This window comes from Branchiostoma lanceolatum, chromosome 5 (assembly GCF_035083965.1).
Source record: "Branchiostoma lanceolatum isolate klBraLanc5 chromosome 5, klBraLanc5.hap2, whole genome shotgun sequence".
In the NCBI taxonomy this organism is placed as follows: Eukaryota; Metazoa; Chordata; class Leptocardii; order Amphioxiformes; family Branchiostomatidae; genus Branchiostoma; species Branchiostoma lanceolatum.
This window is the reverse complement of record NC_089726.1, coordinates 7,151,126-7,178,928: the sequence shown is the minus strand read 5'-3', so window position 1 is coordinate 7,178,928 and position 27,803 is coordinate 7,151,126. Positions and strand designations below refer to the sequence as shown.

At 40.9% G+C, this 27,803-nt stretch overlaps 1 protein-coding gene across 1 annotated transcript in view; it reads left to right on the top strand.

The window, feature by feature from the left end:
* Positions 1–7,366: 7,366 nt before the first annotated feature.
* Positions 7,367–27,803, top strand: part of LOC136434718 (vasopressin V2 receptor-like) — a 29,780-nt gene continuing 9,343 nt past the window's right edge. Inside the window, exon 1 of the mRNA XM_066427741.1 lies at positions 7,367–7,429. The gene's annotated coding sequence lies outside the window, so the exon portion shown is untranslated. The remainder of the gene's footprint in view (positions 7,430–27,803) is intronic.

Here is a 27,803-nt window from a genome sequence, read left to right as displayed (position 1 = left end):
AAATACATTGCAGCTACTCTTCCTGTGGTTATCAACAAACATAACTGGACAAAACAACATGGCACACAGCAGCATAACATATACAGAACATACATGTACATAAGATTAACAAGTAGAGTTTGTTGCAAGAGTTGGAAAGGCATGATTCCAAACGCGCATATTCTATTAAAACATGAGATAACTGATATCATTTTCATAGTGATATAGCAGCTCCTGAAACTGCCTTTGGAGTCTGACTTGAAACATGTCAAACCACTTCAAGGTGGTGACAAGATGCATCAGAGAGTAGAGATGAGGTTCCAAAATGTGACTAGTGTAACTCATTCAAGTGACGAAGACGTCATAGACAATTTAATACATACATTAAAACAGACAACGAGACAATTATCACTGCATGAAATCGACATTTAGTGGCTGATTGCTTGAAAGGAATGCAGGCGACGTTGATTGACATGGCGCCAAGATACGTTTACTGTTCCGGAGCAAAGAAATCCCACGATGTTTGATCGCCACCATGAAGACATTTGACGAGTGAATTCATCACCGGAAGAAAGTTTATCAATTTTTATCACATTGGTAATAGACTGTTGCAAGTTCGTGTATCATACAATAGAACGGTGCCTAAGTTGACTGCTGTGGCGCCAGTTTATCTTTATTGATTAAAAGTCAACAAATCCCGAGGGGTGCATTTGCAGCTATGAAGGCATTTGATGAGCAAATGTTTCATCAGGGTACTGTGTATCAATTTATATTCCATGCACTATTTCTATCTACTCTTGAGCTCGTATCTGCTTCAATATCGCAATGTTTTCAACATAAAATCCTTTAACGTTTAAGAATATCTGCTGCAGCTATGCAATTGAACTAGTAATACCGGCTGCAGTGAAATGGAAAACTAATACCATGGTTGGCAGCATTATTAGCCTGCCCCATTGATTATCGTTAAGAGCTGACAATGATACATAACTGTTGAGTTCGATCAAAAATGCTTATATGTAACTCACATTTCAAGCAAAGTACTTTTAATGTCAGGCATGTTTATTATATGTTAGATGCTTATCATGCATAAAAGATAGACGTGTAAATCAAAGATATTGCAGCAAAAAAGAAGGTTATGATAGGATAGGATACGCGCTACATTGATACAGTTTCACAGATCACAACATTTGAACTCCACTTTCATAAAGTACGGAACTCATTGTGCATAGAACTAAACCGGACCATTTGATTTGGCACCATAAAAGTTAACATCTCTTTTTTTTCAAATTTCCATAAAAATGTTCTTTCACTATTATGTCAGCATGGCAATAATCGGGGATACTCATTATGCAGATTATGTTAATGACCTCAGATTGTTTAATCTCTGAAGGATAGTTTGCTTCTCCGTGTGGATCGAACTCTATCCCAATGATGTTTCAGTCCCGATTGGAAAAAGGGGACCCGCCGGGTAGTTCACGGGCTGTTTTTGGCACTTTCGGGCGTGACCCACACGTGGCTCCGTGGGACACCCTGCGGCTGCTGGGCTATTGTGGGGCTCGGCCGGGCACCGCGGTGGCTTAAACTCGGACTTAAATTCAACGAGGGACCCGGTTACAAATAGACGCCGTGAGCTAATCGTGCGAGCACCGGGAGGTACCCGGCAGTCCATCTGGACAAATTTCTGGCTTCGGGCGTGATGTACAGATCTCGGCGTCAGACAGGCTGATGTGATGGTCCCACGTAAGATTCCCACGCCGTGAGATGGAAATATCTCAGACGCTGCGCAGAACCGGAGCAATGCTCCCATTAACCTTTCGACATACGTCGTCGTTCGCACGACTTGGAGGAAGAAACGTAAATGTTAGGAGGAGGATGTCATGAAATGGCCAGGCACGACACTAAGTGGAATATCAAAAAAAAAAGAAAACCGAGAAGGGTGGGGAAAACTGGTTGCCAAATCGTCCGTGGAGCCCCAACCTTCAGATAGCTAAACTAAATGATAGATGAGATGAGAGCTCGACAGTCAAAGCTGTACAGGCAGGGGAGGGTGGGGTGGAATACACGCCCAACCCAACATAAACTCTCAACGTAAACACTGGCCACTACCTTGAGACGCGGATCGCAATATCTCATAGACAATACATTGCCTCTTATCCGAGGACTATGGTATGATATCATACAATTGAAAACGAGTGATTATCGTGGCGCCGGTAAGCTGATCACATCTAGTTTTGTCTGAAGATAGGTATAGCTTTTCTCGTCATCACATCAAATTAAAAAAGTGCAACCACGCAAGGCGCTGCCTTTGAGGTATATCACTTTATCATATCAAAAGTGGACATCTGATCTGATAACATAGTCTACTACTAATGTCTAGCGGGAGAATCTGTCCACCTAGCTCATTGAAGTGCAGGTGTGAGAGATGTGGTTGTTTCAATTTTCTTTGGGCAATTTTCAACATCAAAGAACCACTAGAATGTAGCGCAAGTTTCAATTTCCTGCATGTACTGACGCTATGGATCCTGGTCTAAAATTGACACTAGATGGCTGTTCTCCAAGAATGAGAAAATATAAATCAATTGCAATTCCTGTAGGGTGGCGTAAAGTTTGGTCAGGAAAGCATGAAACGTTAAATAAAGTGACATCTGGTGAAAAAGACGAACTTCTCCCCTTAAAATGATCGTTTTTCATTGTTTCCTGCGTCCGGACGATTTCTAAATCGGTGCCATCTGACGTAATGGTTCTGTGAAGTCTGGCTCAATTTTCTGGGTTTGGGAACAAGACAGATTTCAAACGATGTCATATTGGCCTGTCTCTGCATGAGTTGTTTTCAGCGCCTACATCTATTTTACAACCGGGGACTGGACTACCGGTACAGCCGGCTTTCTCTGAGAGACGTTCTTATTGAATTTCTGGGGTTAGGAACAAGACAGAATGGTCTAAACGATTTCAAATTGGCCTGTCTCTGCATGAGTTGTTTTCAGCGCCTGCATCTATTCTACAACCGGGGACTGGACTACCGGTACAGCCGGCTTTCTCTGAGAGGCGTTCTTATTGAATTTCTGGGGTTAGGAACAAGACAGAGTGGTCTAAACGATTTCGAATTGGCCTGTCTCTACATGAGCTGTTTTCAGCGCCTACATCTATTTTACAACCGGGGACTGGACTACCGGTACAGCCGGCTTTCTTAGCCCTCTGAGAGACGGTCGTATCAAGGCGCACATCAAACTCTTTGACCTGAGCAGCATTTAGCTAAAGAGCAGAGGAGACATTTATCTTTTATACCTTCATACCTGAAACATAACAGAAAGGGGTCACTATCAAAGAGCCGGGCCGAGGTATCTAAGGCTTTATGAATATGCGATGGACATACCCATGAGAAGGTCTCGTATTTAGAGAGTATGAATGTACTTTCCATGCCATGACTTTCCATATCAAGTTAGGCGTTGTGGTCACGGAAAAAGGGCAATAAATGCATGCTGCTCTTAAGCCCCAATTCCGTGCTAGACGGCGATATCGTTGGACCTAAATTGGATTTGTGTTGCCTTTGATTTCATAATTAGAATATCATTCAAAATGAAAAGTAGGACTGAAAAGACAACAAAACGCACAAAGCGTTTTCATCTATGAAATTCGTTGAGCGATTTGTCAGATCGCTCGGTCGCAGCACGGCCGTAGCAAGTCAACCGACCTGATCGCATAGGTTGCTTCCGGTGCTATATGCAGAAAGTCCCAGGTGGGAATAGGGAGCGCATTTCTGAAACAGAATCATGATGATGACAGGTTTCTCGGAAAAGCGCCGGGTCCGGGTGATGATTTCCTGCCAATTCATTTGCTGCAGCTGAGCTTTTCTAAAACTGAACAATTCACCAGACGGTACACCAAGGGACATACTCTCTTTCTTCTGATAGATCAGTACCGATGGAACAAAACCTATGATACATGTACATGTAGTTACCTTCGCGACGAAATTTCGTCGAGAAGGTTATTTTTTGATGCATGTCTGTGTGTCTGTTAGTGAACAGGATAAGTCGAGAACGCCTGGATGGTTTGTTATCGTATTTAGCGTGTCGGTGTGTATGTGGGAAATCTCAAGATGATTAGATTTTGGGCGACGTGTTTTGCATAATTAACGAGAAAAGTGTAAAAATGTGTTATATTGTATGCTGAAGTATGTGTACGTGTTGGCTGTGTTGTTTCAAGGCGTCATGGATAGGGGTAGGGGTCCTGAGGGGTCATGTTGAAGGCAGGAAACGTCAGTTACTCGGACAAATTGGCTGTCAGCCAGCTGTAGGCATTGGTAAGGTAGTCTCCAAGCAGACCTATGGGCTGGCTATAGCAGGGGCAGGTTTTGCTTCAGACTTTGAAAGGGAATTACTCAAGAAGGGCTTGGTGGATGGTCATACATTTTTGTAAGTACATAGCTTGAGTGCTGATGTACATGATTAGATACTTATTATGCAAATTAGTATCTAATTTGCATAATTAATGAGGAAAGTTTATACATCCATCAATTTCCATGATAGGACTCTCAAACATGTGACATATGTAACTGAGGAAGAGAGAAATATTAATAGATACATGTATCAGCTTTGCAAATGAGAACCTCATTGACATAATTAATGAGAAAAACTATAACTCGAGATGGTCTTGATGGATGGTCATGATTTTTGGTATGTAGATAGCTTACGTGATGCTTTGTATGATTGGATGATAATTATGCAAATCAAATTCTAACTCGCATAATTAATGAGGCAATTCTAAAACTCTGCTGTGTTCCATGATATGACTATTCAAATATGTGACATTTGTAACTAAGGAAGAGAGGAATGTTGATAGATAGGAAATATGCAAATGTGGGCCTGATTAGCATAATTAATGAGAAACTACTATAATTCCATACTAGTAAATGACGGCAATTTCATACTTGTGGCATTAGGAAGTTGTGTGAATGTGAACACCATTGAATGAAATTATGCTAATAAGGAGGGAGCTTATTTGCATAATTGATGATAAATGTTAGCATAACCTTCTTTGTTAAGCTCATAGTCATAACAAGGAGGTTTGGACAACTTATGTTATTTGGGTGAAGAGGATCAACTGGTATGATTGATGATTGATGAAAAACACTCCTAATACGTCAGTCATAAAGGTCAAAATCATTTGGCGAAGGTATGAGGTCGTAGAACTCTTGTTCTGAATGGGATTATAGTTGATTAATGGAGATGTTAACCTCCCTATGACTAATGGCAACGTTAACCTACTAATGCCACTTTCCTGTTGAGGACTCGTAGCATGAAGTATCAATATGTGCCTCTTTCACAAATACATCACAACCTATATATCTAACATGATTAAAAGACGAAGGGAAGCCTATATGCTGCTGCTAATAACCTATGTACCAGCGTAGTTTTAAAACTTATGTTTTAAAATTAGTAGAAATAGTGCACGAATGTGCAATAAAAGATATAAGTCATTTATTGATTTAATGAAGGAGTTTTAATCTAACGACATCATTTTATCACACTCTAATAAGGTAAACAAGCGCCAAATAAAAAGAATTGTATACACCAAATAAAGCGGACATAAATAGATAAACACTAACCAAGATGTGATTACAGCCATCATAGACATGTTAACATTTACCTTGACATTTGTTTACCTATCTGATACGAATAGACGTAAATTCGGAGTAATCGAGTTACATCAGATTGCCAATCATTGCCATGTTTGATAAGCCAGATATACGACTCAATAATACAGGTTTGTCACGAAGCCAGCTATTCCCCCGTTCCGTAGACCTTACTGCATTTTTCATCTGCAGAATGACGGCATGTGCCTGTGTGTCATCGTCCCGGGCGGCGCTAGACCGATACAGATGACTTTTGGAAATGAGTTTCCGAATTCTTCAGCCGGCGTTGAACCCGTTCAGACTCATTGCATTGGTCACCCCCAGACAGACCATATATTCTCCCCTTGTGTCAGAATAAAGGATGTATTCTTGCTATCATACCGTGGGAACCTTTTTACTCTATGCTGCGACTGCGCTACGACCACTAATAAGCGACCAAAGATTTGACTGATCGCTCAACTTCATAGATAAGGAACGATATTCTTTATAATCTTTTAAATCATACTGTTGCATCTTGCGTTCTGTTGCAAATTCAAATTTGAATGAATGAATGAATGAATTATTTCAGTAATGAAATCACAATAAAATCACGCAATCCATCACATGTCATTGTAGCTACAAAAACGCTGAATTAAGGCATGATTTACAGATACAAAATTTCTCATGTAGAGACAAGCAAACGGTATCAGTTATATATTCAGTAACTGAACAAGAAAATGCATCATGGTGTTCCTTAACCTATAGGTTCTGTATCTTAATTGAGACAAATTGTCGTTGGACCTCAGAGCTCCAAATATGTATACCTTGCAAAGGCGTGAATATCATCGCGCTTAGGTGGCAACCAGCTAGCTTTAAACATCTAGTGGAAAGGATATAGATTAGATTACAGAAAGTGGTATACTTGTGGTTTTAGTTACCGCAACATGTAAGAAAAAAATATATCTGTTGATTGTCTTCAAACGTAAAGAAATTGACAAATGATGAATTCCGATGAGACAAATGTAACTATAAATGTACGTGACAGCATCTGTAACCATTTATGTTATGCATAATAATTCCTACCACTGGGGACGGGAGTCTCTTTCGGCTTGTAACTTAAGCAGCCGTTACTTGCACTACACAGTCATAAATCAAGATTTATTCCATACGATGAGTTATTTGACATTTTCTACTTCAAGTTATTATTTCCAGCGTCTACATGCGTCACTTTAACTTCTGCAATTCATACATGTAACACGGTTGTCAAGTGTCGCCAAAACAGAGCTTGATAGATCGTTTTCTTCTATCCAGAGTTTTTAAGAGGTTATTCTATCAAACGACTTTACAAATAGGTGTGGAATTAGGCCGGCAAGGGACAGAAAATTCTCCTTTCTATTCAATTATCCCTTCTTGACAGTACATCACAATCAGAAAATCAAGTTAAATCTCCACGATGTGGAATTGTGTGTCGCATGTCATTGAGAACTCATTGAGAGCTCTTGATCATCTTTTTTTACATTAGAGGCTTTAAAAAAGTCCTGCAACACATGAGACAGATTAGTGACCTTTTCAAAATAGCATTAAGATATCACAATACAATATAGGTATGTGTGTCCTTGTGCATTGTGCGGGAAAGTAATCATAATTTCCGTCGCCTGAAAAATCGTGTAGACCTATTATAATGTATTAGTGATGTTCGGCGGTTCCAGCCAATGAGAGTTGCGGGTAACGTTAAATCTGTTGGCCATAAAGCCGCCCAGTGCGCGCGCCTTGCAGCAGACGGCGGTGGGAGTTTGCAGATGTACGTCAGACAGAAAGAACACCCTCGATTAAATGAAGGTGAGTGGATGTTTCTGGAGAATTTTAAGTAGAAATATCAGTACGGTAGCTGTTTTGAGTTCATAGATAGTCTTACGGTATGCAAAAACCTTTTTTATCGACTAAACTATGTAAAAGAGACGAGGGTTCGGCTCAGAACTAAGTGGTCCCGGGTTCAAATCATGTCATGACACCGATCTTGCGCCCTCGAGAAAAGCACTTTACACGACCTTCCTCAGGTAGAAATAAATACCTAGCTCCAGCTAAGAACGTCTCTCGGATAGGACGTTTAATGGAGGTCCCGTGTTTGAGGAGAGACACACCTCTAGCACGTTAAAGAACCAGACACACTTATCGAAAATAGTAGGAGTCATTCCCGGTGTGAGTGGTTCAAACCTTACAGTCTTGTGCCTTAAGAATCTTAAGTAGAAATATCAGTAGCTGTTTTGAGTTCATAGATAGTCTTAAGGTATGCAAAAAACTTTTTTTATCGACTGAAATATGTAAAAGAGACGAGGGTTTGGCTCAGAACCAAGTGGTCTCGGGTTCGAATCCTGTCATGTCACCGATCCTGTGCCCTCACGCCTTTCCTCGGGTAGAACATAAAAAGCACCAGCTAAGAACGTCCCTCGGATAGGACGTTAAATGGAGGTCCCGTGAACCAGTCACAATTGTGGAAAAGAGTAGGTGTCCTTCCCGGTGTAAGTGGATCAAACCGTACAGTCTTGTGCCTCACGTACAGTGCTTAAAGTTCTCAACTAAATGAGGTTAAAGGACAAGAAAGCAGGACCCAGGGTTCTCCTCCTATAAAAACTATCTTCTGTCAGGGAGTTAGTAGCTAAATTGACTCCAACCCTCATCCCAACATCATAAATGGATTATCCTCTGTAGGGGATCTCTACCCGTCTGACTCAAAGAACAATAGAATCGGATCAGAGTAGACGACAGGAAATCATTTGCATATTAACTGACGTCTCAAGGTTTGAAAAATCCTGTATTTCCCTCACTAGTTGTCAGATCAACAAAATAACCCAGGTACATGTAGGTGTAACAAAGCTACGTAATCAATACAATACGTAACTTTGCTAGGCAACTTTCCGAAAATAATAACATTGTGTTTTCAACTGTCAAAGCAACCCCTTCAAAGCTGGAATTATATCTCTATTTTCCTCAGAGCTGAATTAGCTTTGATAGCTGTGTGTCTAGAAGTATGACTTATACAATTGTGGTGACTACTTGGTAGTCTAAGAAACCAGTATAGACTCAGGGGCTCTGTAGAAATGTAATTTGTATACTGACAGCCAATGTCTGAGACATTCTACCAGTGAGCATGGCAGGCCAGTGTTGTAATTCCTATATATTCTTGGTTAGGTAATGCAAAGCTGACTTGTTTATGTGCAACTATACTTTGATTCCTTGTTAACACTTTATGATTTCAAACATGTGCTGAAGTATCCTCAATACTTGGTAAATTGTCTTAGCCAGCGAGCCCCTTCACTGATGTGAACACCACGGCATTCAGAAGCAGACTGAGGTCTGGGAGTTTACGTTAGCTGAATTTATTGGGTGGTTTTATAGTCCAGCCTTGCTCTTTCGGTAATAACGAAGAAGAAGGTACTGGAGGCGCTGGAGACGGTCCGTAAGTTTGCCTTGATGCTGCCCGACCGAACTCCTGCGTCCACAGGTATTCGTCCACATGTTTCTCGATAATAGTTTACTAATGGTGGGCCGATATTGCAGTGGGTGTGCTCTAGCGGAAAACTGCTGGAATCAATATACCTGCGGTGTGAATTGTGTTGTTCAACGTGATTGATGATGGCCCTACCATGCGGGGATAATGCTGAGGTTCGGGTGGGAAGCATTGAGAGTGATGTTTGAAATACTGAGTTACTACATGTAGCTACATGGTTGAAACTCTCCAAAAACGTTTTACAGCACTGTTATAGTTTTATCTAGTCTCTACCAGACTAACTAAGCCAGCTATAAGGAGAATATCTCCCAGTGGAGCTTGACCACCAGAGGGTTTAATCGGCTCCGAGGGGGGAATTTTAACCTCACCGTGGACTGAATCCACTTATCAATTTGAATTCTACGATCCATACCCCCGTAGAAGGTCTGGTGTAGGCTGAGTTTTTCAGTGTCCTCACAGTGACGACATGTTAAAGATATGGACGGAAAAGGCACCGGTCCAATGACTACCACGCACCAAGCACAGCTCTTTGAAAGTGAAGTACGTGCCGAAAGTGAATTATAGGGCTGCATTATTGCATTTTCGACAGAGCTATCCAGACCCCACAATGATGTTTGCGTTCTTCGCTACGCATCCTAAATACTGATGAAAAGATTCGCCACTTTATATTCTTTGCCATGAAAAGGCCGATGAGAGTAGAGTAGGCTAATTCAATAATGTAGCTTTGTTGATATCGCAGCGTGAAACGTGACCCATATGGCCTGGTTGTATAAACCATCGTCTTTTTCATTAGCGCCGTGTTATGATACGTTAAAAAAAGGCCTGCTTATGCTTCAGTCATATTTGCACCGGTGCCCGTCGGGGGTGAAGTCCCGGCCGGGCCCCGAGGCCACAAATTCGTCCCGGTGGACTGCCGGGTACCGGGATGGTACCTCTCAATAAAACAAACAAACAAACAAACAAACCTCTCGTTCGCACGATTAGCTCACGGCGTCTAGTTTTTACCGGCACGCCGGGCGCGTTGATTTTGAGTCCGGTCTGAATTGATTCGGGGTCCAAAAATAGTCCGGCAGCCTCAGGGTGTCCTAAGGGGCCAGTTAGGGGTCACGCCCGAAAGTGCAAAGAAACAGCCCGTCAACTACGCGACGGGCCCCCTCTTTCGCATTGGGAACGAAGCATTAGTCACGTAAGGGCAAAAAAACAACTTTGATTTAATGATATGATGGGAAGAAATTGTAGAATGCCTCCAAATATCTCTAAACGTAGCTGTTCCCCTCTTTGCATATCCAAATTTTGAGACACCTACGGAGGTGTTTGAGCTGATAGATGTCTAGGGAGAGAGCCGAATCGTCTACACAACAATTTCATGCAACAGAGATCTTCTTAACATTGATGCTTCCTTGTTACTGCCGTCTTGTCCGCGTTTGCTAAATGTATTAGACGCTGCGACGTGGAGAAAGGCCCAATCTTAGGACCTAGACAGGTTATATCTTGCTACAGCTAAGTTGAAGGTTTAACTTATTTCTGAGAAAAAGTAAGGAAGGCAGCCAACAAGTCGGTAACCTTCATCGTAATTCTTGACCGTCCTTAATTTGCATCTTGCGACTACTTCAGAGGGAGTCTTCTCTTCTTCTCTGAACAGGCACACAGATACAAACACACTATCTTTCAAATGTTGCAGTCATCATTTAAACATGCCTTGTTATGTACGTATAGCGCTGTGAAAATCAGAGAACCAACAGCGATTGATGTGATACTTTATTTTGCTTCACTGTTGAAAAGTTCTTCAATGTGGGACTTCATAACGAGCAACCTGTTGGAACTAAAAACATTCTGATAGCATTATGCATGCACTGAGAACACCGTATCAACGTTGTTAGAACGTGATTCTGGATTTTAATGGTTAATTGGTAAGTAGGGTGTGTATTCAGCTAACGAAGCCGTGAAATAAATGATTCTCGATCTACATGTGTTGGTTGGGTGATCGGCTACATTATCACACACACATGCACACAAACACACACACACATACACTACATACACACACGCACACACACACACACACACACACATACACACATGCGAACACACATACACATGCACTCATAATCACTCTTTCCTATTTGTGTTTAACCTTCTGCTATCTCTACAATCTTGTAAAGTGAGAAGCCTTTTGCTCACTGCGTTTCGATTTCTCATTTGGCTTGGGGCTGGTGGATATATCTGCGGACGCAGACTGCGGTTTGAAGTTAATCCCAGGAAGGAGTGAGGTTGTGGTTGGATTTGTCAGACGCTGGTTGTTAAGTAATCCTTCACGCTCGAACGCTTCCACTCAACTCGGCTCAAGGGCACGGTTGGCAAATATGTTTCCCTCTTTTCTTAACAGGAAAAGTGATTGTATCCTATGATCTTCCAGTATGATAGTGTCTAGGTTTGAAAACACATGGGCATCCATATGTTGCTAACAAATGAATGTTTCTGTTCTGGGGGGTTACTTCGGTAAGTGTTATTTTTCGGAACATGTTCCTAAATTTGGAAACAAGCATATCAGCCATTTGTACACTTTGAGCTTGCAGGCACTAATCGTTCATTTGCTGGCTGAACTTGATAGGGTGTCAATAACAATACTTCACCATGTAGGTATTACCAAACATCCTGAATTTAAGGGATATATAATGTATCCCGTAAATGAGTAATCAAAATGTATCTTACAGTGGATCTTTTCAAGGTGAACCAAAAGCCATTAGGCGTCAGTTGAAACATGCTGTGGGTTTGGACTAAATTGGCTACGCTGCGAGGAAAGTCGTTTCACGTATCTTTATCGACTCATATGTCATCAATTACTGCACTCTAGATCAGAAAGTCTAAACACAAGTCAGTATTAATTGTGCTTATCTAACACCACGCATGGCGATGGATGCAATCGGCGTTGCTGAGTCATTCAGTGCGTTGGGTTGGCCATTTTGGACGGCAATGTAAGGTACTAGGTGGAAAACCGATATTTAACGATGATCACTTACTGTTTACACACGAAACGTGTCACAAATAAATTGCAAACAAAGCCAGTACAATATGAAATCGACCGCTCGTTAAAAATACCGAACTTTGTTCCAGATCTGCGTTCCGATCGATGTTATTGGAATCTGGTTGGACAGCCGGGTGGGGGTGGTTATTTTCCGGTCTATCAAGCACTTTGCGCATTACATCTGAAAACAACCGTGAAATGGACGTAGAGAATGGCCTTGGCAGTTATCCCTACAATTTTCCTCTGACCAATCCGAGCCATCAATCTTCTGAAGGTCAAACTGATGAACTGTAACCACATCACATCGGAAGAGATTGTCGGCTAAGTTCGAATGATCCCGCGTATTAGTCTATCCACGGATAAACAGGCTTATTCTCGGTACTTCGATTTTCAGGGTCAATCTACACGACACTGCACATCGTAAATAGTCGGACGACAAAGCACGCCAGGCAACAATGTACATGTTTGCAGTTCAGACATAAATGTCCATGGATCGAGATAGTGTGCGTGCTTGCTGAAGTGATCGTTTATTGTGTTACGTTGAGTAAGGCTTCTGAATATAAACGTTGAATATAATATACAATGTAGCATAAAAATGATTATATTATTATAAAATGATTATATAATAAGACATTTCACGAGGTTACAGGTAAAAGCAGAATGTGATAGAACTTTTAACGACTCCTCTTAATCACTAGAAACATTCACATCGTTATCACATAACAGATCTAGATAAGAACTAAGATGGCACACCGGGATCTGAATAGACGTTTCCCTTTGTTATATAACCCGAATTGACGCTAAAGACGGTTTCTTGCCTTGAAGAGTGAACCAGCCGGTAATGGTCAAACAACCACACAAGATTGACCTACCAAATTAAAAGAACGAAGATGGCACACCAGGATCTGCCAGGACGTTTCGTTATCTAACCCGAAATGGCGCTAGGATAATTTCTTGCCAAATTGAAATACTAGTATACTATTAACGCCACGACGTTAATGAATAAGTCAGCCGGCAATGGTCGAACGACCGCGCCGGATTGATGTACCAAAATTAGGTACGAAAATGGCACACCAGAATCTGGCCGGACGTTTCCTCATATAACATGAACTGGCGCATTTCCTGCAAAAATAGGATAAACATCTCGACGTTAATGAATGCCTCAGCCGACGTTGTTCGGACGACTGCATCAGATTTATCTACCAAAATAAGAACGAAGACGGCACACCAGGATCTGCCTGGACGCTTCCTTATCTGATGCGAACCGGCTCTAAGACAATTTCGTGCCAAAATACGATAAACGCCTTGACGTTAATGAAAGCATCAGCCGGAAATGGTCGAACGACCGCGGCGTATTGATTTGCCAAAGGTAATCAAGCTGGCGTTTCTATTGGATGAAATATCGACAGTGCCTTTGACTCATATCAGACTCTTCAGAAAACACGCCGCGCTGTCCTCAATTAGGGTGAAATCCGACCATCACAATCATAGTTGTCTTGTAGCAAGTTTCTCATGTCAAGGACATGGCACAGGCGACGTGACGAGGATGATAATAATGATTAAGATCCTATTTCCACAGAATGAAGACCATTGGGCAACCATCTTAAGATGTCATGGTAAGAACTTAACGATCTTTTCAAGACATCTATGGTCATTGAAAGATAATTGTAAGATCGGTGTAAAACCTTGAGAATCATTGACAGACCTTGGGAATCATTTTAAGACATCGGCGGTCATTTGAATAACATTGTAAGATCGGTGTAAGACCTTGAGGGTCATTGAAAGACCTTGAGAATCATTTCAAGACATTGATGATCATTCGAAGATCATGGAGAGATCGTTGTACGTAAAACCTGGAGGGTTCTTGAAAGACCTTGAGGATCATTTTAAGACATTGATGATCACAAAAGATAATTATGAGATCGGTGTAAGACCTTGAAGGTCATTGGGAGACCTGGAGGATCATCTTAAGACCTTGAGGATCATTGCAAGACATTGATAGCCATTGAAAGGCCATTGAGAGATCACAGTAGGACCTTGAGGGTCATTGAAGGATCAATGGGATATCATGCACGAAGACCCTGGAGATCGCTGAGCGCTCACTGAAATACTTTATTCTGCTCAAATCAAAAACATTATTGCTTGCTTCACAGATTACAACTGAAAAGTTTTATTGACTTTTCAGTAATAGTAAATCTGCTGTTCAAGGATAGTGCACTCCAAGCAGCCAACCCAAATAAACCAGGTGATAACTCTTCAGGTTGTGCAGTTTACAGAGAATTATAAAACTGAGGGCTAAGTGCAGTGCATACAGCAGACTTTACAAAGCCATCAGGTTAATAGATCTAAACTTATGGTGGAGGTGTACGTGCTTCTCCTGCGTCTACAAAAACATCGGGTGGAAATCTAATGGTTCTAGCGTGGGCGTTATTATAACCTAGGAAGAATTGTGTTTGTCTATCCCTCTACGGATGAAGAAGCAATTTCCTTTTTGGTACCTTGACAATAAAGTGGGAAATTAGTTTGCATGAATTAACACTTTGTTTTGATAAAGCAGCTTAAGTCGAATGTCAAGTCATGTTCAACATGCAATTGTTCATTGTTTTCAGCTACATATGTCCAGGAAAGGTGACTGAACTGTTTATCTTTACGATTGAATGTCTGTTTCCAATGAATGACACTAATTGTGTACATGTTAGTTGCTAACATTTCTTGTGAAGACGTCGCATGAGTACTGTACAGTGATGCTTTAAAACTTGCGAACAACCAAATGTTCCCTCAATACTAAAAGACGATTTTAGACTAATGTACATCTCCCTTATTTTCTTTGTTAACAACACATGTTTAAGTTTTGTTTGGGAGCATATGCTAACTTTTGCATGAGCCTGGACCCCACGATGCTCATATGTTTTTTCTCCTGTATTATGTAGTCCCCTTACAACTCTTTACTTGTCATCCATTACCAAGTAGTCCTTCACAGCCCTTGAGCTTTCCACATCCTGTAGGAGACCCTGGGTGTCGCCAAGGCCTTTGATATCCACGACTGAGTATTCTCAAATTGTTAATGGCTTCTCTTTTTATTTTTGACTTTGACTTTGAAGCTATGTCTACCATCATGCCTGATTAAGATCGTGCAGACGACCGATGTTTTGAGCAATCAGTGAACTCCCATGGCGATCTGGGAGGCATGAGGCCTTGTAGAAAATTCGTTAACGTTGATGTTCTAGCTTTTGTCATAAAACAATGAGAATTCGATAGAATACCAGATGGATCCACTGATTGTCTCTGATATCTGCACATGTTTAATCAGAGGCACTAAAGGATTTCAAACAATGCGAAACTGGACACAATGTTATCAGAAAAGTTTTGTGTATTCTAACATCAGTGTCTGCGTACAGCCTTTGTTGCCACAGTAAGAGAAATTGGACGGACTATCGGAAGTGCCATTGATACATTCAAGTTTGTTTCATGAATCTTTGTGAATATTCAAGCAGCATCTTGACGAGCTAGTTGCTCAGAATTATGTTCTTTCTCTACATCTATTTCTACTGATCCTCCATAGTTATGGGAATGTCTTCTATCCCAGCTATCTTTGAATAACAGTTTCTTGACGATCAGTTATTTATTCCGAAAACCTCTCTAAGCGCTGGGGGTCTTGCATTCACCCTTAATCGATGTAGGTACAAGAGATAGTAACTTACTGTATGCAGCATTTAATCTTTTCTTAATGCCGCTGTGACGTTGATTGCATTGGCAGGGTATAGTAAGTACTTTCCAAGGGGACAATCACCTTATGATAATCCACTGTGTGGGCTTCTGATTCGATCTCTTGGGCCACATTCACTACATTTCCGGTAGCGAAGGACTACCAAGAATAAGAAGGATACGCGTTTACGCCAAGATGTAATAAGATTGTTCGCACCTCAAAGCTGCCGTCCTATCGTAACTTATCTGGCAAACCTGAACTTTCTTGAAGTTGGCAGATTGGCATATACGTTTGACGTGGCTGTAAATTATGGTGGATCTTCTTGCCCGGCGTATTATCTGAAACGTCGCAGACCTATGGTGAATACTATTTTCATTTACGAATGCACTGAGCAATTTTCAAATATAATGAAACCAATCACATCTCTTGGATTCTGTGCTAGTGTTGCTGCCACTCTGGAAAATCTTAACAATCCCGAAGTTCGGAACTTTCCAAGAATCAAGATGCTGGGAAAGTTGTGAGGGATTTGTAAGTCATAGGATCTTCCCATCCTGTGCGCTGTCTGAGATGTAACTACCTGACACTCATCTTAACATTCTAAGACTTGCATCTGTACACACATTCTCCCTAAAGAACCCGGAGTTAGAAAATTAACACTTGATACTCAACCAATCTGGATGCAATCTGGGAGATGATCAATTGTCCCATTATCTGGCCAGCATTGGTAAGGGATGCAGGTAATCAGTTAAGGGATGCAGGTAATCAGTTACTGTGGTGAATTTTACTTTGATTCATGAATGCACGGAGCAATTTTCAGATATAATGTAACCAATCACATCTCTTGGATTCTATTCTTGTGTTACATTAAGTCTAGAAATGCTGAACAATCCCGAAGTTCGGAACTCTCCAAGATGTTGTAAAAGGTTTATTGGCTGTGGACGTGATGGTATGATGGATCCCCCTGTCCAACTCATTGTCTGACATGCAGCTAAACTGACAGCAAAACCCTTTGTGTATCCTGTAGCTAAAATCAGTGAATACATAGTCCTTGTTGTCATAGTAGGCATTAGGGTTATATGGGAATCGGAGTGCCGTTGATAAAAGTTCGTTTCATGAGCCTGATGTATCTTATCATCATCACTATCATCATCATCTTGTCGAGCTTGTCACTCAAATGTTTTTTAATCATTTACTCATCTTTCCCGGCCATCCATAGCTCTAGAACTGTCCTTTATCCAAGCTATCTTTTGATAACATTCAACAGTTTCTTGACTATCAGTTTGTAATATAGACAAAAATAGTAAACCTAGTGTATACAGCATTCAATCTTATCTTAATGCCGTTGTGACGTAGGGTCGCATTGGCAGGGGATAGTAATTACTTTCTAAGGTGACAATCACTTTATGTTAATCCAGAGTTTGGGCTCCTGTGTGCCTCGATCAGTGTTTATCTCCGGAGCCACATTTACTGCATCTCCGGTAGCGAAGGACTACCAAGAATAAGAAGGATCCGCGTTATACCAAGATATTCTGAGATGTAATGAGATTGTTCACACCTCAAGGCTGCCGCTCTATTGCAACTTATCTGGCAATCCTGAACTTTCGTAAATGTGGCAAGTCTCCAGAATGGCATAAACGTTCTACGTGGTTTTAAATTATGGTGGATCTTCTTGTCCAGTGTATCATCTGAAACGTCGCAGACCGACAGACGTTTCAAAGCTCTTGTATCACGAGTACACATTAAAGTAGCGATGTAGTACACAACTAAACTTTGGCAAAGTTGGAAGTTTTCTAATATAATGAAAAAGTCTTCAGGGATTTGTATTTAAGTCATGGTGAATTGTCTGAGATGTAGGCATCTTAAAGCCATTATATTTATGCACCCATTCTCATTACTGCGGCTGAAATTGGCAAAATAGTAAATTATGGATTCAATCTGAGAAATGATGACTTCTATTCGATTGCCGCGTTACCAGCAGTCATTAGTACACGATGGTAATTAAATCTAGGTTCTATGGTGAATTTTATTTTCATTTACGAATGCACGGAGCAATTTTCAAATATAATGAAACCAATCACATGTCTCGGATTCTGTTCTAGTGTTGCTACCACTCTGGAAATTCTGAACAATCCCGAAAGTTCGGAACCTTCCAAGATGCTGTGAAAGTTTTAAAGGATTTGTAAATGATGCATGGATGATCTTCCTATCCTGTGCCCAGTCTGTGCAGCTGGACCACCATACCTTTATTCCATTGTGACGTAGATTGCATTGGCAGGGGATAGTATTTACTCTGCAAGGCAAACTTGAACTTTCGTGAATGTGGCAAGTCTCCAGAATGGTATAACGTTTAATGAGGTTGTAAATCATGGTGGATCTTATCTTGCTCGTTGCATTGTCTGAATTCCACAGACCGAAAGGCATTTCGAAGCTCTTGTATCCTTGCACGTAGTCTCCCTGGAACACATCAAAGTAGTGATGTAGTAGACAACTGAACTTTGGCAAAGTTGGAAGTTTTCTAAGATGCTGTACAATTATCTTAAATCCCTTGCATCAAGTCTCATTGCCGTTCAGTGTTATATAACCAGCTGCTGCCGCACCGCGTGCCTGAGAAGCTGGTGTGTAACGCCGAATGGCGGTTATACTGGGTATATAGATACAGATACAGATACAGATACAATCACAACTCTTGGATTCTGTTCTAGTGTTGCTACCACTCTGGAAAATCTTAATAATCTCCAAAGCTCGGAACTCTCCAAGATGCTGGGAAAGTGCACTGTCTGAGATGTAACTACCTGACGCTTGTCATAACGTTTTAAGACTTGCATCCGTACTTACATTCTCCCAAAGAACCTGGAGTTAGAAAAGTTAGAAGAGTAAGAAAATTAACACTTGATACTCAACCAATCTGGATGTAATCTGGGAGATGATTTCTTTTAATCAATTGTCCCATTATATGGCCAGCATTGGTACAGGATGCGGGTAATCAGTTACTGTGGTGAATATTACTTTGATTCATGAATGCAATTTTCAGATATAATGACACCAATCACATCTCTTGGATTCTATTCTAGTGTTGTAATCAAGTCTAGAAATGCTGAATAATCCCGAAGTTCGGAACTCTCCAAGATGCTGTAAAGGTTTTGAGGGATTCTTGATTCATGGTTGATGATCTTCCTATTCTGAGAGGTAGCTGCCTGACACCTATCTTTAAGACAGGCATCCGTACATGCATTTTCCATACTGGAGTTAAGGAAAAATAACCTTTAAAACTTTACCTTCAGGATGCAATCTGTGATATCATTTCCTTTATTCAATTTCCCCATGGCCAGCATTGGTACATGATAATAATTAGTTTCTATGGTGAATAACATTATATTAACGAATGCACGGAGCAATTTTCAAATATGATAAAACCAATTGCATCTCTTGGATTATATTCCAGTGTTGGAATCAAGTCTGAAAATGCTGAATAATCGAGAAGTTTGGAACTCTTTAAGATCCTGGTGGCTAGAAGCCATATGAACTGGACCTACATTGTAATAACTACGCCAGACTATTGAAAGAGATAGACTGACAGTTAGTTCGTGTTATATGTTGTGCTGCTTTTTTTAGATCGTATTCATTGCTTTGTAGGGTCTAATATGTCTATGCATGTATGTTTTGCTACGTGTTCTGTAATGTTTTATGTATGGGTCACGACACCAGCAATAACTACCTGTGTCCCATGTGTATCGTACCGTTGTAATCGCAATAAAATCAAATCAAATCAAACGTTTTAATGTTTGTATATCTTACGACGGATCTTCATATCCGGCGCATCGTCTGAAATGCAGCAGACTGACACGTATTTTCACGAGGGCAATTCCTTTGTCAATCTGTGCGTCTCTAGGATACAGTATAACAATTGAAATCAATAAAGCTTCCAGGGAGTCTGTAGCAAATGGCTCCTTTACGAGTGAAATTATTCATGTTGTTTACGACGTAATGGTTAGAGCAAACGGGATAGATCTGTTGTGTGTCGTGAAAGTGCCGTAGAATGCGTCCTGTTTGGGGACAGGAAATGATTAGCTGTTCACAACAATCTGTCCATCGAGAAAGGCAAGCCCTAGTTCAAACCCTAGCCTTTCAAAACATAGTCCCAACTTGCTGCCTTCACTTGCTACGCGTGCTAGACGTATTCAGGGCATTAACTCTCCCATGACCCACGGCATACGGTATAAATTGGCCTAATGGGACTCGTCAAAGAAGGCTTTAGAAAGAGTGTGGCTCTACGAAGGCTTTGAGGAGGATTGTATGGCGGGGTTGCGAACGTGCACACGGTAAATCTCTCCTGCTATTGTCTGTTTTGATTTCTTTCAAATGCACCTTTTAGAAAGCCAGGGGAAATGCTCTTTACCGCCCACTTTGGGATTCAACTTCTGAGAGGCAAAAACGTTCTAAGATTGCCCACTGGAGCCCATCGAGAATTAAAGAAGGTGGGTAGATACAAGCATACGCTTCAAACCCGCGCCCGGCTCATTCTATAAACGTTTTAAGCCAACCATAAGTTGAAAAAGGATGGTGTATATGTCATTACGATTTCTCCTGTTTTCTAGCATAGTCATAAACCACACAAGCACCCATTATTGCTTTCGACGTGCACACCAATCATTTGCTTTTAGCTATGATCACTGAGAAATTTCACGGTTAGCGAAGAATAAATTTTACATCCACGCCAAACCGACTGGTGATGAATTCAACTTTCAAGCTTAGCGCTAGCAACGAGTAATGAATTTTACATTCACGGTCATTCAAACAGAACGATACATCCGTAAACCCAGAAAACTCGGTGTGCGATACACTTCGACGCCTATCCTGTGCGTTAATGCCTTACTTCGGTACATGAACACGTTATGATAATCCTGGAGTTTGAGGGAAACTCTCAAACAGGGATTATCGTCCTGGATCAGTGATTTTTGAGGCCTACTCGTAATGTCAAAGTTAATCCGATGATGTAATGATTGCGGGGGAGTCTTTCTTCTGATGCAAAGAAAAAATATCATGTTTCATCGGCGGTAATGCATTTGAATCTGGTTTCGTTTCTGCCAGTGTCAGTTATTCCCAAACACATATTACCTGACATGCAACGGTATATTATTCATTACCCCCATAATTGATAAAAAAAGTTGGATGTTACGAAAAGTTGAACATTATTACATATCAATCAAGAAAATTAGGGCGGTATTTACATAATTTATGAGCAAACACTACTATAGCCTTCTTTGCTAAAACGAGACTTTCATACTTTCAGACTTGTTTTTGTCTAGGTCTGTGTCTTCGCACCTGTTGATCAAGATCGTTTTGATGGATTTGTCTGAAATTTGGAAATGTCGGTAGTTCAAGAGGGTATCAAACAGCTTAGCCACGCTGGAAACATCATAACTACGTCACGGAGGATTGTGTCCTAAGGACGCTTGCTGTACTTGTCCTGCGGTGATGATGATGATGATGCGGTTTGATTGAATTCAAAATAAGTGTGGCTGTACCTTGTTATTTTGATTGATACAAAAGAATAGTATTCGTTAGATGTATGACCAATCTATATGCATTTCACGCTAACGCCTTAAGGACAATTCGGTAATATAAGGTGTTGTCAGATTTCCCTCGAAGCTTCCGTATGAGCCTACATGTATATCAACCTGACATTATATGTTTAGCTGTTGCTATATACAAGTATGTTAGAGCAAATTCCACGGAGAAGATAAAAAGACACACAATAGATATCGTGGAAGGAAGTACGTCAATATGTGCGCGTTCACAGCTGCTGTTTACCGATAAAGGGGTCCAGGTATCAGTAGCTTCGCTTGTTTAACGCCATTTGGTATACCGCTTAAGCTAGGATGTCTTAACCAAAGCCTTAAAAAGCATTCGTAGAGGTGTACAAATGTCTTGAGAGGTCACACGCCTACGTATGGTAAAAACTATACAAAACCACATGCCAAGAAAACATTTACTCGGATTTTGTGATCTTTAAAAGTTTGCGATTTGAAGGACAACAATTAGCGGTAGACCTTTGCTGTCAAAAGGTCAATACTCAATTCAAAAAAAAATCTATTTCTCTTCCGTGTGATAAGAAAATAATCGTATCATATTGTGGAGCCTGAAGATCTTAAGAAATTGTCAAATGTGCTTGCCGTCCGGGGATAATTGACCATTCACTGCACTCACGATACGATAATGTCTTTCCATGTGTTTGTTAGCGGCACAAAGCAAATTACACGCAAGTAAAAAGACTCCCAAATTATTGCACAACGTTTGAAGAGCATTACCTCTAGACCCTAGAATCTGACCATTCATGGCAAGCTTTTTCCATCTCCTACAAACTGATGCTGGGCATGACCCTGTTCGGTGGAAGGTGACACCAATCAGTGGAAATAAACTTTACTTGATGTGCTTTTGAAAAGAATCGATTATTTGCATCTGACGAGGTTCAATAGAAGATTTGTCAACGTTGCCATTATCCCATTCTGGCAGCTGATCAAGAGATTGCCTCAAATCTGCACAATGGGAAAGTTTGAAACGGATCCAAGGTGCCTGCATGTGTCGGTGCACACGGAGAATCGAAGGTTAGCGGTTACGTATTAAGAAACTACTACAGATCACTCCGGCAAGCTTCACTACTTGTGGGGAGAAAGTCGCAGAATACAGATTTTACTGATATCTTATTCTTCCCTTTGGCAGTCCAGTTTCGGGAGACTATCTGGGCGCCTGTAGATTTCTCTTATGGCTTACGTTTATTTCGTGTATTCCAAAGGTGTGTTTCGTGTATTTCGATAAATACACGGGCCTATTCGGATGTGGCTTAGGTGTCCAGCCCTGGATAAGCCTTAACTTTATCCTCAAACTCTTGTAAACCGTCACAAGAAGACTATCTGTTCAGAAATAACTGGCACCATATCATCATGAAGTGGCACACAATATTTCTTCATGCATTCTATATATCGATCTTAAGAACTATTGGACAATTTCCAAGGGAGCCCAATATGTACAAACATACATATGGAATACATATTTCATGAGTCAAATGAAAATTAATTGTATATGAAATGGCAAGTACAATTAAGTGTGCAATATTGACAGCCAACCATAAAAATAGACACAATGTTTCATTGGTGCAAAGACAGAAAAACATATTTCTGCATTTCAAATAAGCAACCGCACAATATTTTCAGCTTATAAGGTAATACTAGGGACATATTTCCAAACTGGGGCCCAGCCGGGCTGTTTGTGGAAACGAACAATAAACATGTACATAAAAAGAATATATGTTTTAATGTCTATTACATAATGATTTTCGCTCCCGCAAACTGCCCGGCCGGGCCCCGGTTAAGCAGCAGTAGTAGATTCTTGCTCTTCAAACACTTTAGACATAAGACCACTAGGCTCGTTGGTCACCAAGTGATGTTTTCTACAACGTAATATTTCAAAAAACAAAATGTAGTGGTGCAGCGTGATACACGGTTGGTAATCCTCCAAATCTACTGGGGATGTTAGGCTACAACCTGAACCCTCACCCGTTCCTTCCCCCGACCCCATAAAGTATCATATCCATGGCAAGCCACCTACATGTACATGCAGGATAGAGAAGGAAGCCAAAAAGCCGTTCCACATGACTTCGTGTTAATGCCGGTATTCTTCTTAATAACTACGCACCCAAGGATACCCGTCAGTTTACGTTTGTGTTGATAAGCGTGGGCAATTTGTTATACACCTGATACTCAAAGCAATCCGCTAGCATGATATTGTGCTAATCTATAAATACACTTTCTGACATAACCTTCATCCACGAGAGCTCGTCCGTATAATTTTCTGTGAGAACTTTATTGTAAAACGCAGACGAGTCCGTCAGCATGATTTTGTGTCAATAAAAAGAGGTCTACTTTCTTACACAACTAGATATTCAAGACAGCCTGTTACCTGTCACTTGTCTTTTGTCTTAAACGCCATAAGAGTCCCTCAACATGTTTATCAGTGAGTACTGGTGTCTTTTTTACCTGGCTTAACACTCAAAAGACGCCGCCCGTCAGCACTTATTTACCTCAATATGGTCATATGGGTCTTCCTTATATAACTACAAACTATCAACTAGACAGAGAGGCGCCTGGTTTTTCAAACTCACAAACTGTGCACGGGTTTGTCTGAATAAATTTTTCTACTTGCTAATCATTCGCAACAGAATGGGATACAATCAATAGGTAGATTTTAAGAATACTAAATAAATGGGGACTACGTATACAGCATGCACGTTTGTCAATGTCCCTCCGGCCGAACAGTCATCTATCCGTAAACGTCTGCACTGTGGGAACCGAATGACCGGGCAAGAAACTTCAAGCGTATGTATATAGTCCCATATGAACGACCAGCACCGGTTGTTGGCATTTTGCTATGGAGATTTAATTAAAAAAGGATCAGTTCAGAGCGATAAATACGTGCACATGTAATGCGATTGGACATTTATTACAGACACACTAATGTTTGGCGGGGATTGTAAGACCCAGTTCTTATCAGGGAAACTGTGTCAAATCGCATTAAGGTTTTGAAACAGCATGGAATTGTAAGAGCCCAATCACATTCGTCACGACTGCATATAGAAGGCATATTTAAGACGGCAGTGGATGTGTGATAGAAAATTCAACTGGCTTGTGAGGGAAAGGTCGTCAACAGGCCAACAGACTCAAAAACTCTCCAATTCCCAATTCCGTACCTAGTTTATAATATAAGCTTGTAACCCTGCTGAACAAGTGACTGATCTCGTCAACATTCTCATATTTTCTCTACTGCATTGTATCAAACAACACAATCCTGACCTGTTTACAATATCGATGGTCCTTGAGTCGTTTTCTCTGTATCATATCTAACTACTAGGTTTTTTAGATTGCACAATTGGTATACCTTAAATCATGTATATAATGATATCGCTATTAATGTGAGCTGACTTGTAAATACATTACACAATTCAAACTTTCCTGTCTGCCATGTAGTTTCAAAGTTGTCGATCCTTGTCAACGGTCAATTCTACCATAGCCTCGCTCAAAATCCTACAACAACAAAATCGTATGACGAGTGTTTCCGGAAGGGAGACTTGATTCACTACCTAATTAAAAATCAATAATTTCGCTATAACTATAGATTATCAATACATTATTGTTAGCGTCAGTTGTGCTGCTAGGAATCGCCAAAGTTCTCTAGTTTTTCTTTGTAAAATGAAATTGGTAATAAAACATAATGACGTCATCCACGAGGTCTCCAGAATTATATTTGGGCATCTTATGTAGCCTCCATAGCAGGCCCTGAACCGGCCTTTTGGGGAGCTAAATAATACACCTTTCGCAGCCAGCCCGTAACCATAAGCCACCCCCGTAACCATTTTGCCGGTAAAATGGTTACGGGGGTGGCTGATGGTTACGGGCTGGCTGCAAAAGGTGTATTATTTAGCCCCCAAAAGGCCGGTTCAGAGCCTGCTATGGAGGCTACATCTTATGGATGTTCTTTCCTATCAATGTTCAGTACAACCCCGCTCTCTCGCACTTCTTTATTGATAAAACAGTGCGATTTCAAATCACCAGATTAGACGCCCCTAGAATCTTAAGTATGCCTTCTGCTGTTATAGACTATGAAATATCATCGAGAAATGGAAGCGTAAAAAAACCTTGATAAAAACCTTCATGTTGATACATTTCTATTGAAACTCCTTTTTTTATTTTGCCATGCGTTTGCACTGACGCCAATTTGTTTTAAAAAACGCGATAAGCTGGTGCAAGAGGAATGAAGCTAACATCACCCAATTTTGAAATCAGTGACACATCAGACGGCGTATGCACAAACCACTCCACCACCCACCCCAGCGTCGCCTTTACAACATGCTCGGTGAGGCATTAGCTATCTCCGGCAGTAGGTTCCTGCTCATTATCCGATACTACGGCTGGATACAGCGGAACAGAAGTCAAAATTGAAAAATAGAAGCTGTCTAACATATCAACAGTGGTTTTACGTCTTTGACAGCCACCAAAATTGAAAAGCTACGCTTTAAACCTCCTTGATGGTCTTCGAATCAGCCCCTTTATTCCGTTTGATATGAATACTTGTCATCTGAAATGGTTTGTAGCTCGACAGGATTGAACCACGTCCTCGAGAAACTTTTAATCAGTCGGAACAAGCTGTGGAGGTGTCGTTGAACTTCAGCCGAGCTATATATCAGTGAAGCTATCAGTAGGCGCAGGGGATAACATTTTAGAATAACGTTGTTATCAAACCTGAAAACAGAAGATGGCCCCTGATAAAGGGAGTATAAAGCGTTTTTTAAATCCTGAATATTCTTCTAACGAAGTAAAAAAAAGAAGAGCAAAACTGATGCATGTGCTGTACGAGTGCCGATGAGATGGTCGATTTGCATGACATAGTCTATCGTGGGTGTTTCCTTGAGACTTAGTGTGCCCGACATCTCTTTTTGATCTGACGGAAAAAATTGATTTTTTTTTCGTTCACGTTTTATCCTCGAATTAACTACTGAGCTAGCTACAGACGACGAGCTCTTTCGTACTGATCTGATAGTTTTCTTTCATGTAATGTCGACATATAATGTGTATGCAAACGTTACAAGCAAGCATCAAAGTATAAAAACATGGTGGGCGGCGATTTTTTTCATGGACGATTAAGGGGACAGCATCCCATGCTTGAAGGTCACCCTAATAATCATTATCCCACAGCATATTTGGATTCTGATTTTTCTTTGAAATGATACAAGGATCAAAGTGTAGAACATGGTTTAGTGGCGAAGTGAGCATGAACGAAACTGACTTAATTGAGCTCAAGGGACTCAGCAATCCATGCCTGAAGGTAATTTATCATCATCTGAAACTGTCTCCTTTTTTGTTTCAAAGGACCTCCGCTGGAGATGTTCTTAACACATTCTACAGATACATCTACTTGTATGCGTCTCCTTGAAAGATATAGATGATTTGCCTTAGAGTTTGTTGCAAACACTATGACTGTGTCCTTAAGCTAGTGGGGTGAAAATGTGACCTAAAGGCACCAACTGCATTTGTTGCGGTTTTAATAGCGTGATGCATAAGGGTGGTGTGCGGTGACACGCGAGATGGAAATGTCACAGAAGCTATGGGGCTTTTAGGGACTGCGCACGTTCGCGGACGATGACATCAACGGCCATTTGGAAACACCTGCACTTACGTTCATACGCACTCTCAAAGCGTGCGTAATACCGTGAGAGCATATTCGTGTGCTAAAACACTTCTGGCCGAAACATCTATCTTTGATATACGGCGCAGTTTATGAAACGATCAACTCGTATGCCGTATACGCGTACTATTCACCAATGTGCACGCGAAGGTGCATGACCTGGAGGACAAGGTCAGAGTTAGGTTCAAACCCACTGGGACGACGTTTTTTTCTTAAGAGTACAGGACGTTTTGTCCAAACTTGTAACAGAATTTTGCATGTTTCATGCATTTCTAATTGATTAGGACTGAGGAGTGAAGGCATGCGTGGTTTACTCAGGAAAAGTTGGTTATGATTTTTCATCCACTGAAGGGTCTCCCTCACTGGAGCTGGTTTCGTTTTCTGTTGCGTTGTCGCAACCACTCAAAACGTCAATGTTACAGACGTCTTTCTCTAAGTGCTAGACGTCGGGAAACCTACATGCAGACCAGTACATGTAACTTCAGTTATCTTGATGAATTCTTCAGGGATATGGTTGCAAAGTATATTGCACAAACACCCTCCCTGTAACGACTTAAGACCCTTTACAAATTACAATATTGCTTCATCGCGTAGGTTGTCGCCTATGCGTTCAGTCAGGTTTACGAACTGTTGACTGGGTAGGTTTACAAACAAAATCTATAACTCTGAGATATTTTCAGTAAAGAAGAAACAGTAGTGTATGCATGAAATTAACTTTCTCGAAACCAATTTGCCATAT